Consider the following 12,764-nt stretch of genomic DNA (forward strand, 5'->3'; position numbering starts at 1 on the left):
CCCACAAATCTGGTAGATAGTATCCTTGAGATCATTGCAGTAAACTTCTCCAATACGTCCCATGGCGATGTGGGCTGCCATGCTCTTTCCTAGACTCCAGGTTGGTGCATCAAAGGAAAACTCTATGGGCTCGGTGACTGGTGCGAACGTCCTTCCTGGAACTTGAACTTGAATCATCCAGCGCTCCTCCTCGGGTAAAGTGGCGTTGTAGGTCCTGGTGAAGCTTGGTACTCCGATGTTCAGGTGTCTAGTGACTTCCTTCAAGTGACGTCCAAAGGGTGTATCTTCATCCGGTTGCGTGAACTTGTTCCTTGCATCCGCCATCCTAAAAGAGTAGAAAAGATGAGGAGTCAGAAATGAGAAGAGGGAGTAGTGATCTAGGGATTTAGCTTAGTGGTCGTGTCCTACAGTCAGCGTGTGCTCTGATACCATCTTGTAGCGACCAGACCTCAAACGGTCCGATCTCTGTGCTTCAGTGTCATCCCTGGATCAGTAATGCTGACATGCACAATACTTGAAGGATTTATAACAGAGTAGCAATCACACACTTATTACAACGAGTGTCTCAAAAGAGAACTTATTACAAATAATATGGCTTAAGGCCATCTAATAAAGATAACAACGGAAGGCTTGGAAGATAAGTGAGTCCATGAACTCCAACGGCATCACTGAGTATAGAACCACGACCTAAAGGCACCTTACTCGTCGTCTGAAAAGTCTGCAACATGAACGTTGTAGCCCGAAATGGGTCAGCACATGCAATATGCTGGCAATGTAGCACATAGAGAGCAATGAAAGAATAAAGCTATACTACATGCATATATGGCTGGTGGAAAGCTCTATGGTTACAATTTTTGCATAAAGCCAATTTTCCCTACTGCAAAGGAATAAATTTTTATTTAACTATCATGGTAGTTGTTAAACATTGAGAAGATAGACATCCTCTCAATCCCAATTAAACATCATCATTAAATCCCAACAAAATTAATTAGAGTAACATGATGAGATTCACATGATAATCCAAGTACTAGATACTCAAGACGTCCATAACCGGGGACACGGCTAACCATGATTAGTTTATACAATCTGCAGAGGTTAGCGCACTTTTACCCACAAGACTCGATCTCCTCTGTTGTATTTTCTCGCACTGCATGATGTTTGAGAAACGGATGACCGAGACATAGTCTTTCAGAAGCGCTAGCACATTACGATCGGGTAAACAGTACCAACCTACATCCCCTACATCTGCTAGTCTACCACTGTAAGAGTTCGCACGACTTAGTCAACTATGCTAGAGCCCATAGTAGCTTGTGGCTGCACACGGAAGTTTCTAGTATGAATAATCTCATGATCCCTTTGAGCCTGGGTGGCGGTCCATAAATATAAAACAGGCAATCGCTGGAATACCCAGGTGCCTCAATCCACCCAGATGTGTATTAAAGTTGCCACCTTAAATAAACTGTTAATTAACAATCTCACATCTGTCATGGATACACTCACCCAATCCACGTCTACTAGCATAGCATGGCAATATAAGCAAACGTAGAAGTAACTCCCAGGGGTTTGATAATAAAACAGGTAATAGGTACTACCTCATCTACTTCCCAAAACCCACATATTAATCAGATCCTAATCATGCAATTGTTTGAGGGTTGATCTAATGCAATAAAACTGGGTAGTAAAGAGGTATGATCAAAGTGTTACTTGCCTTGCTGATGATCCGCGAAACCTAGAGATTCGAAGTAGCAAGCGGCGCACTCTGGGTACTCTATCGCAAACAAACATACAATAAGTACTCATCTAATGCACGGGTAAAACTCAAATAAGAGATCTAACCAGAAAGTTCAACTTAAGAACTCCGGTTTGCAAAGAGAAACAAAACAAACGAAGAAACGAAAGGCAAACGGCGAAAGAAACAAACTTCGTTTACTAATCTGGATCTAAGTCAACTTTTACAGAAGCAAAATCTTGTTTGAGTAGGTTAAATGGAAAGAGGGTTTCGAGATGAAACTCCAGGCGCTTGAATTGCCTGATTCTGACAAACGATCGAAAAGTTATACTAGAACGAAAATCGGATCAGAAATCGCGATCAGAAAATAACCGCGGAAAAATCCGAGAAAAAGAAAAACTAACTAATAGATTAACGAACGAACGTTCGTTAACTGAAACTAAATGGCGAATTCATCCGTTAAAACAAACGAACGGGCGAACGCTCGCTAAATAAATAAACCGGAAAACAAAAATAAAACCAATCTAATTCTAAAAAAACAAATCTAGGGTTTTCTAAAAAAACTGGATCGGTTTCTTTAGAAAACCGGGGCGGCGGGGCGGGTCGGGTGGGGGGGTGGGGGGGGTGGGCGGCGGCGGTATTTAAGTGGGAGGTGGGGTGGCGGCTTGGGGAAGGGGCAAGCCAGCGGCGGCGGCTGCTGCTGCTATCGGCGGTGGGGCGGCTACCTCGGTTCGGCTCCGGCGGGGCTCCGGTGGGGTTCCGGTGCGGCGGCGGGGCGGCGTGGGGTGGCGAGGTTGTGGCGGCGGCGGCGGCGCGGACCTGCCTGGCTCGGCTGGGCCTTCGGCCTAATCGGGCGCGGAGATTTTTTTAAAATAATCCCGCCGAACTAAGAAAAATCCTAGAAAAATAAATAAAAATCTAAAAATGCCAAAACAAATTTTCACCGTCTAAATAAAATATTTAGAACAAGATGAACATTTTCTTGGCCCTAAAATGCCATTTTGAGAAACGTGCAATTTTTCCTAAATTCAAATAAAATAGCGAGAAAACTCCGAAATAAAATCTTACTTGATTTTTATTAAACCTTCAATATTTCTTTATTTTGGGAAAGTCATTTTATTCCCTCTCTCATATTTTTATTGTAGAAATAATTGAAGATAAAATAAATAAAATCAATGATCCTATTTCAAAATTTGAGAAAAACCCAAATATGAAAATAACGAAATCCCCAACTCTCTCCGTGGGTCCTTGAGTTGCGTAGAATTTCTGGATCAGGCCAAAAGCAAATAAAATATGATATGCAGTGATGTCCTGATGTATAACATTCCAAATTGAAAATTTGGGATGTTACAAAGTGGGTTTGGAGAGGTCATGACTTGATTTGAGGATCCCACTGTTTTGGAAGAGTGTCAACTTTGCATGCATGCGGATCATGAAGAGAGTATTTTATGTGATATTTATATTTTTTAATTTGATTATGATCCTACATGTAATTATTATGAGAGAGGAAAATATGGTTGTAGAAATTTTCATGTTACTAAATTACCTCTTGTTATGTTGAGATTGCTATTGTTTCTTTCTTCTTCCTTGCATATGCTAGATATGTCTTGCCTTGTTAATTTGTTTGCCTACAAAATGCCTATGCATAGGAAGTATGTTAGACTTAAATGTGTTTGTCACAAGTTTTATGATGCTCTATTTATGCTTCAATTCCTATCTTTCATGTGAGCATCAATGAAATCTTTATGCCTATCTAGGGGCATAAGACAATACCGCTTGTTGGGAGGCAACCCAATGAATAAAATTTATTTTTTCTTTTCGATTTTTGTTCTTGAGTGTTATCACAATTATGCTACTATTATGATTGTGTTTTTATGTTTTAATTAGTGTTTTTGCCAAGTAAAGCCTTTAGGATCTTCTTGGGTGATAGTTGTTTGATCTTGCTGAAAAAACAGAAACTTTTGGCTCGCGAAAATAATTTTCATTTTTAAACAGAGAGTGATAAAATACCCATTCCACTTGCAGTAGATCAATATACAAATTTCTCAGGACTTCCTTATTGTTTAGAACATTTGGAGTTACAGAAGTATTCGAAATAGTCAGATTGCTACACACTGTTTTGTTTTGACAGATTCTATTTTCTTTGCGTTGTGTGCTTATTTTGATGGCTCTATGGTTTTCTTTCATGACTTTTTGCCATAGAAAAGTTGGAATACAGAAGATATAATGCAAGAACTAAATATGAATTGTTTTGATACAACACTTATAGTAGTGATTTACTTTCTTATACTAACGGATCTCACGAAGGTTTTGTTGAGTTTTGTGTGATTGAAGTTTTCAAGTTTTGGGTTATCTTATGATGGATGAAGGAATAAGGAGTAGAAGAGCCTAAGCTTGGGGATGCCCCGGCATCAAAAGCTATTATCCAAAAATGAGAAACCAACTAAGCTTGGGGATGCCCCCGAGTGGCATCCCCTCTTTCTTCTAACAACCATCGGTATTTTACTCGAAGCTATATTTTTATTTGTCATATACTATGTGATTTGCTTGGAGCGTCTTATATGATGAGTCTTTGCTTGTTTTATTTTGTGTTTTAAGTCTTGATTCCTTGCTGGACACACCTATTTGGGAGAGCCAAAATCATGTCATAACTTGTTAGAATTGCTCTCTTTGCTTCACTTAAATCTTTTATGAGCTATGGACTTGCGCTAGTGCTTCACTTATATCTTTTTGAGCATGGTGTGCTTAGTATTTCTGAAGAAATGCTCTCTTGCTTCATTTAGATTTATTTGAGAGTTAGTAAAATTTTCAAGAAATTCTCTCTTGCTTCACTTAAATTAATTTGAGAGAAAGAAAGAAATATCATGCTCATGATCTTTACTTATATTTGTTTGAGCTTGTCAAAAGTAACATGTGAAAATTAGTCCCAAAGTGATAGATATCCAAGAAGGGTATAATAAAAACTTTCATGAAGATCATTGGACAAAATAAACTTGATTATTAGTAATAGTTTTGAGGTATGATGATGTGATATGTGAGTCATCGTGATGAGTAATTATGCTTTAGTAAGAATATTGGTCTTAAGGTTTGTGATTCCCTATGCAAGCACGAAAGTCAATAGTCATGCAATGGAGTTATATCCTACTTGTGGTGCATTATTCGGTGTTAATTATGCTTAATGTTCGCTTATGAAATTATTCGTTTCTTGGTTGGTCGCTTCTCAATCTTTTGCTAGCCTTCATTCTGCATTAAGTAGGATCACTACTTGTGCATCCAAAACCCTTTGAACCAGTTTTGCCACACGAGTCCACTATATCTACCTACATGCGGTATTCTTTTGCCGTTATAAGAAAATTTGCATGTGCCATCTCTAATTTTCAAAATAAGATTCTCTTTTGTGTGTTCATTTCGCTCGCGGTGCGGTGAGGGGTGGCTAATATTTTCCATGGAATAAGGAATAAACTTTATTTCCTGTTTGGGAACCGCCTATGATATATCTAAGCATGGAAAGTATTCAGAACTCTTAAGTCGTTTTCGTTGGTGGGATGGATACACCTCCCAAAATGTTTTTATCTCTAACTTTTCCTCTTTGAGCTCTGGCACCTCTACAAATCCCTACTTCCCTCTGCACAGGGCCTTTCTTTACTTTATGCAATTTTTATTTTTGTATTTGAGTCTCCATCTTCTCTTATAAAAGCACCAACTAGGAGGCAATATGATCGTACTTGACTATTGTGTGTAGCTAATACGTGAGTGTGTTTCATGAATGGATCAATGATTGAGCATGATGGACTAGGGATAACTTATTTTAGCATTGATATTTTGAAAGACATGGTTGCTTGTTGATATGCTTGAGTATTTAAATTATCATGTCAAAACTAGACTATTGCTTTGAACAATATAAAAGTCCAAATCTCCATGCTATAAAGAAAAGAATATGATATGACATGTTAGGCAGCATTCCACATCAAATTTTTTGTTTTTATCACTTCCCTACTCGAGGACAAATAGGAGTTAAGCTTGGGGATGCTGATACGTCTCCAATTTATCTATAATTTTTGATTGTTCCATGTTGTTATATTATCAATCTTGGATGTTTTACAATCATTTTATAGTTATTTTATATCATTTTTTGGTACTAACCTATTGACATAGTGCCAAGTGCCAGTTGTTGTTTTTTACATCGCAGAAACTCAATATCAAACGGAGTCCAAATGCCATGAAACTTTACGAAGATCTTTTATGGACCAGAAGGAACATAATGGGCCCTGGCTGCGCCTGGGAGTGCTCCAAGGAGAGCACAACCCACCAAGGCATGCCAGGAGGCCCAGGCGCGCCCTGGTGGGTTTTGCCCACCTCGGGTGACCCTCGGACCGCCTCCTATAAATACCCCAATATTCCAGAAAACCTAGGGGAGTCGACGAAATATTCATCCAACAGCCGCAGAGTCCAGAACCACTAGATCCAATCTAGACACCATCTCGGATGGGGTTCACCACCTCCATTGGTGCCTCTCCGATGATGCGTGAGTAGTTCTTTGTAGACCCTCGGGTCCGTAGTTAGTAGCTAGATGGCTTCCTCTCTCTCTCTCTCTCTCTCTCTTGATTCTCAATACAATGGTCTCTTGGAGATCCATATGATGTAACTCTTTTTGCGGTGTGTTTGTTGGGATTGAGGAACTTTGAGTTTATGATCAGATCTATCTTTTTATATCCATGAAAGTATTTGAGTTTATTTGATCTCTTTTATGCATGATTGCTTATAGCCTCATATTTCTACTCCAATATTTGGCTTTTGTTTGGCGAACTTGATCTATTTATCTTGCAATGGGAAGAGGTGCTTTGTAGTGGGTTTGATCTTACGGTGCTTGATCCCAGTGACAGAAAGGGAACCGACATGTATGTATCATTGCTCCTAAGGACAAAACGATGGGGGTCTATCTCTACATAGATAGATCTTGTCTACATCATGTCATCGTTCTTATTGCATTACTCTGTTTTACCATGAACTTAATGCACTAGATGCATGCTGGATAGCGGTCGATGTGTGGAGTAATAGTAGTAGATGCAGGCATGAGTCGGTCTACTAATCTTGGACGTGATGCCTATGTAATGATCATTGCCTGGATATCTTCATGAGTATTTGAAGTTTTATAAATTACCCAACAATAATTTGTTCACCCACCGTGCTATTTTTCTCGAGAGAAGCCACTAGTGAAACCTACGGCCTTGGGGTCTCTTTCTCATATTATTTGCCTTTGCGATCTACTTTCTCCTTCCATTTATTTTCAGATATATTGAACCGAAAACCCAAAAATACCTTGCTGCAATTTATCCTTATTTATTTTATTTGGCGTTCAATCTATCAATCTACTATAAATTTATCTCACGTCCTCTTGCTTATCTTGAGGTGCCATACCCCGGAAGGGATTGACAACCCCTTTAACACGTCGGGTTGCAAGAAGTTGTTATTTGTATGCAGTTGTTGTTTACGTTGTGTTGCTTGGTTCTCCTACTAGTTCAATAACCTTGGTTTCACATCTGAGGGAAATACCTACCGCCGTTGTGCTGCATCATCCCTTCCTCTTTGGGGAAATACTGACGTAGCTTCAAGCAACATCAACCCTCCTCCCTCCGCTGTGCTCCTTATCGTATAGATATATTCAGGGTTCTGACTATTCCCTTGCTCTTCTTGTGCAGACAAAGGGAACGGCCAGCTTGGGCAAGCGCCTAAACAAGACCCACATGTTGTGCACCCTCTACGACTGCCGCAGCTTCCACCTGCAGAAGAGAACCTACTCCTTATGTAGCTACCCTGTCGCCCGCATCTGCAAGTGTAAGTCCCACTGCCATATCCCCTTCCACTATCTTCACATGCGATTTTGGTCCTTCGACCTAGCTGGCCTGTTTAGATGTGGTGCTTGGTTCTGGTATGTGGTTCCTGTGCGAGACCGTGATTGCTTTGGTTTCGATGTTGTGTTTGTAGCACCATCGTTATTGCGTTGAATCGCATGCTAGCGCTGGTGCACCTGTGGCTTAATGTGCCATGATCTTTATCTGTGTAGGTTTTGTTTGATGATATGCTTAGATTATAATCATAAGCATGGTGGTTTGATGATGCTAAGGCCGGCTGTGAAATTGAATTGTCATTCATCTTACATGCTCTGTTAAACCCTGATATAGTTGCTGGAACTAGAGCTTAATATTTAGGTGTGTGTGTGTTTCGAGTAAAGTTGTGGTTTGTGCTGCTCCTTTGTAACGTGATGAAACAAGCACCTGCTGTGAGTGAGTGTTTGTCTGTTGCCAACTTACACTTTCACAGCCGCATTAAATAACAAGCTTGTTCGAGCAAAAAATTTAGCCTCCTCTTTTTTCTTCCGGGGTTTTTATAATCTTGTTTGGTAATTCTGGTGGTACATGTGTAGTCAATAATCAGTGCTACTGCTTAACACAAAATTTCTTTTACAAAGAATAAAAAAGATGAGCATTTCTCCAGCCAATGTCTGAAGTAGTTGCTGATGTGTAGTCATCGGCTGGACCTATGCATTTCTTTAAAAATTTCAATGATATTTGTTGCCTAAGAAACTAGCGAATTAGAGGCCTGATATTTCAATAGTTTGGAGGAGAAACCAAAGAATTCAGATTTGAGTGAGAAATCTATTCTGGTTTCAAATAGATAGGTTTTTTTGAACTATGCATAGATTTGTAACAATGAGCATAGGTGGTTATAGGTTTTTGTGATGATGTATATAAATATTAAGAAGTGATCATGCATGGTGGTATACCAGATACCATTGTTTTCACTGTTTTATCAACATGCCTTTGATGAATCTTCGGTTTATACATGTGAACTATACATTGTCAGCTACTGAGTAGTTTATAATTATTGAACGAACTCATACTGCTTAGTGTTGGTCATACGCAAGTAAACTGGATACCCACTAGACTGACTATTTTCCAAAGTTATAGTGATGCATGTTGTACTACACTGCTAATGCTTACCCAAGTTCCTTGTTTTATGTTGATGGTAACTAAATATTGACATATTAGCTAATTGTGTACCTAAATATGACCCAGGTATAATGGATACAACATGATGCTTGTGCTGCAATAACTTGTTTTCTTGTTTACCGTCCCGATACAATGGGAGCAAGCTCATCGTCCTCAATCCCTAGCTACTGCACGACTACCGGAGTGCATAGTCCCTCCAGTTCCGGGAGCATCTGGACCTCTTATTGTAGTAGCTGGTATGCTTGATGCGTGTATCTCCGTCTCTTTACTATTTTGCTAGAACCATAAATCCTAATGCATGATGATCATGGTCTAGTTTGTTAGATATGTTCAGCTAGTGCTTAAAATCTGACATGCCTGGATTCTAAACAAACTCGTTCTTACAATTCTTTTCATTTCTATGATCAATTTAGTTAGAGTTGCACTATACTATATACCAAAAAAATCCTAGCTAGTGAGAACATTTTAGTCACTCCATGAACACATACTATTTATGTACATGGCATTTGTTGTCAATTCATGCTTATAAGTTATTGGATCCCTCATTGGCTACTGTTTGATGTTTTGTGCACATTCTTATTCTTATATGTTCATTCTTGTTTTATGCATGGGTGAAGTGCAAATCCAAGTCAAAAGTTGTGAAGCATATCAGCAAAGAGTAGCATATTATGTGATGTAATTGTACGTAGTAGTAGGCATATCTGGGTTGTAGTATACTGTAACGATTGTAATAGACTAAAGTAGTGTTGTTTCGGACGAATTTCATTTTCTCTCTGGTCCATTCGAAATAATGGTTGTGTATGTGATTTGAATACCCATGAAATGGAAACCTGACAAGGGGGTCCAGGTTATAATGGTTGTTTGACAAATTTCAAAATTTCTGATGTGTGGGACCAATTTTGAGATAAGCATGACAAGTGGGACTAATCTTACTGGTGGGACCACCTGCAAAACAAAATGGATGAAAACAGAAAATCAATATACTGTAAATGGCCGCATCCTAGAAAATAAAGGATGAATTCTTGGGCTAGGCCCATGTAGCTAGCGAAAATTAACAGGAAAAATTATATTAAACAGGCTGAATTAGTGGGGTTGGCTCAAGTAAAGCATTGAATTGGACCAGGCTGATTCTAATCAACGAGCTTTTCATTTGGTCGTAGTTTTGCCACGTCAGCTTGCCACATTGGATATAATGTGTCCTAGGCATACTGCCAGCGACCAAAACAATTGGTCATAGAATCTATGACCTTTTATTTTGGTCGTAACCTTCTAAGACCATACCACAAAGAAGGTCATTAAGTTTCATTAAAGACGACCAGCTTTTGACCAACTGTTTTTGGTCACAAAAAGGTCATAAATAAAAAACAATGACCATTCAGCGACCAATATTGATGGTCGCAAGTTAGCATATTTCTTGTAGTGGAGGTGAGCAAGGACAACCCGATGATGGAGGAGGTCTCTAATGACGATCGGGTGCCCCCTCCTACACATGCGTAGTTCGATGTTGTCATGGCAGAAAAGCAGGTGGCTCTGCCTATGTTAGTATTCCGGAAGCTATAGGAGGACGAACATTACAACCTCTGGCTCCTTAACGAGCGCCGGCTCGCAAAGGGTCAAATTGTCGGTGATCGGGCGAACGACGATGTCATCGTGACCATGGTTGCAGAGGATCCGAGCTTCGTCGATAAGCAGTAGGTGACACTACTAGGGAAAAGCCTAGCAGTAGCGCAGGTCAAATGCCTAGTAGTAGCGCGGGGCACCAACGCTACTAGTAAGGCGCTACAGCTAACATGTAGCAGTAGTGTTGTTTGTCCCGCGCTACTGCTATACCTACTTAGCAGTAGCGTTGTCCAAACAAGCGCTACTGCTAAGTAGCTTAGCAGTAGCATTCGTCCGTCCAGCGCTACTGCTAAATAACTGTAGCGCTTGAGTGCGGCGCTACTGCTTCCTGCTAAACAACGCTACAAGTATATTTTCACATAATTTTTTTCTGCTACGTATTTGCGATGTTTTTGTACAGGTTTTATAATGTATCCTAATCATATCATAAACATGCAATATGCTCGTCATATCATACACGTAATAGTCTCATCATATCATCCAATATAAATCATGTCGTCTCATCATAATCAGGATATAGCGATACAAGTTAGCTGACATGTCTCGAATACAAGAAACAACATGGTCATCACATACACATGTTTCATCATCTATATCTAAACAAAGATATAGAAGAGAAGAGCAATCACTATGATCAAGAGGGCGATAATGTAGTAGTTTTTAAGGCGTCGGTTCCGATCCCTGTCTCGTAGTAGCGTCAACCTTAAGTAACTATCTTCCGCTTTGGCTCTGCTATCAAACCCTCTATGGTTGCCACCCAAAAACCGGTGCACCTGGGCCTGACACTCCGGCCACTCATCGTACACTCCTGGAACCTGCCCTATGTACATGACGTAGCACTTCTTCGCCATAGATGATCTATATATGTACCTACATCGTCACATGAGTCGATAATATGAAACATATATAGTTGAGCAACAGAAAGAGACAGAGTTAGCAAAAATAGAAGCAACATATCATAAGCATAAATAACAAAGTTTATCGTGCCCAAACTGCCCTAACTAGAGTGATCTTTGCTAGTTGAGGAGGATGGTTTAATTACATCATAAAGTTTCGTCGTGCATAAATTCAAAGTTTTGTCATAGAGAAAGTAGTGACTAAACGGACACATTTTCATATATCATCAATCACTAAAACATGTCGTGTCACCTTCCAAACCAGGGAGGAAGTCCCCGAGCGAAGTGAAAGGCTTCAGGTCGAGACGCTAAGCGGCTACACGTGGTTGGGCGTCTTCCCGCGACATTTTCCCTTCTTCGTCGGACATCCCTCTTTTTTCGAGGACCTCCTTCATGATTACTTGGGCAAGTTCACGTTGGATGTGATAGAACTCAGCTCAGAGTCGATGATCCGGGACATTTCCTAGTTTCTTTACCCATTCCAGAATATCGGCATCGCTAGATCTAGGTGCCATACGAAGGTTCTGGAAACCCCATCTGTACTCCAACATGTGGTGGAGGACATAAAATCCATCACTGAGAGTACCTCTCAGTTGCTGGATGCAACAGAAGTCGGTCTTATGGCCGAAGTAGGGCGTGCGGTTCCTTGTCTTCTTGAGCGTGATCTCTCGACCTCGTTGGTCATTGCTTAAGATAGCACTGTCGAGAATAGACTTGATGTGGGTATAATCCTTTTTCTTCATGTTCTTCGACGAGTCCAAGTAAAGAGCATGGGAGAATAGGGGGGGTAAAGGATGATGAGGACAGTGCGCCCGTCGCTGCGCAAAATAAGTACACCTCAAATTAGCCTCCACGCGTGCAAATGAATGATTGAAATTGTAAAATGGATATCTGCGGATGACTTACATGGATGATAGGTCAGGAGAATCGTCTCCTTGTCCTTATTGCCAGCCATGAAATCAGCGATGTAGTTCCTCGCATATTCATGGTGCTCTGGGCAGACTGCCAAGAAGCCCTCATGCATAAAGTACGGGCCAGTGACACAGGTATAAGGTATTTTCTCAATCCTGATGATGTAGTTCATGTACATGGCAAAAAGGCGGACGAACGTAAAATTCAGCTTTGTCAAGTGAAACATGTCGAAGATGTAATCAAATCGAAGGAAGAACTTTTTTGCGGGGAATGTCTGGACTTGTAACCTTTGCTATGGAATGTTAACCACATAGAGTGGGTATCCTGGATTTTTCGAGGCGATAAGGCTTTTCTCTCTCTATAGCACATCATCATGAAGTCTCCTTAGATCCCCGTCTATGGCCTCTACCATTGCCTTAGGTAGGATCGGATCACCGGGGATATGGTATTTCCCCGCACCTTTGATAGGTATAGATTCTTCAACCCGAGGCTGCGGAGGCGGTTGGCTCATAGAAGCAGCTTTGCCGCCATTTCAGCATTTCTTCGGCCTCTTCCTATGCTTCTTTGCTACTGGAAGTGAGCCTATCATACCATCCC

This window comes from Triticum urartu, chromosome 7 (genome assembly GCF_003073215.2).
Source record: "Triticum urartu cultivar G1812 chromosome 7, Tu2.1, whole genome shotgun sequence".
Lineage (NCBI taxonomy): Eukaryota > Viridiplantae > Streptophyta > Magnoliopsida > Poales > Poaceae > Triticum > Triticum urartu.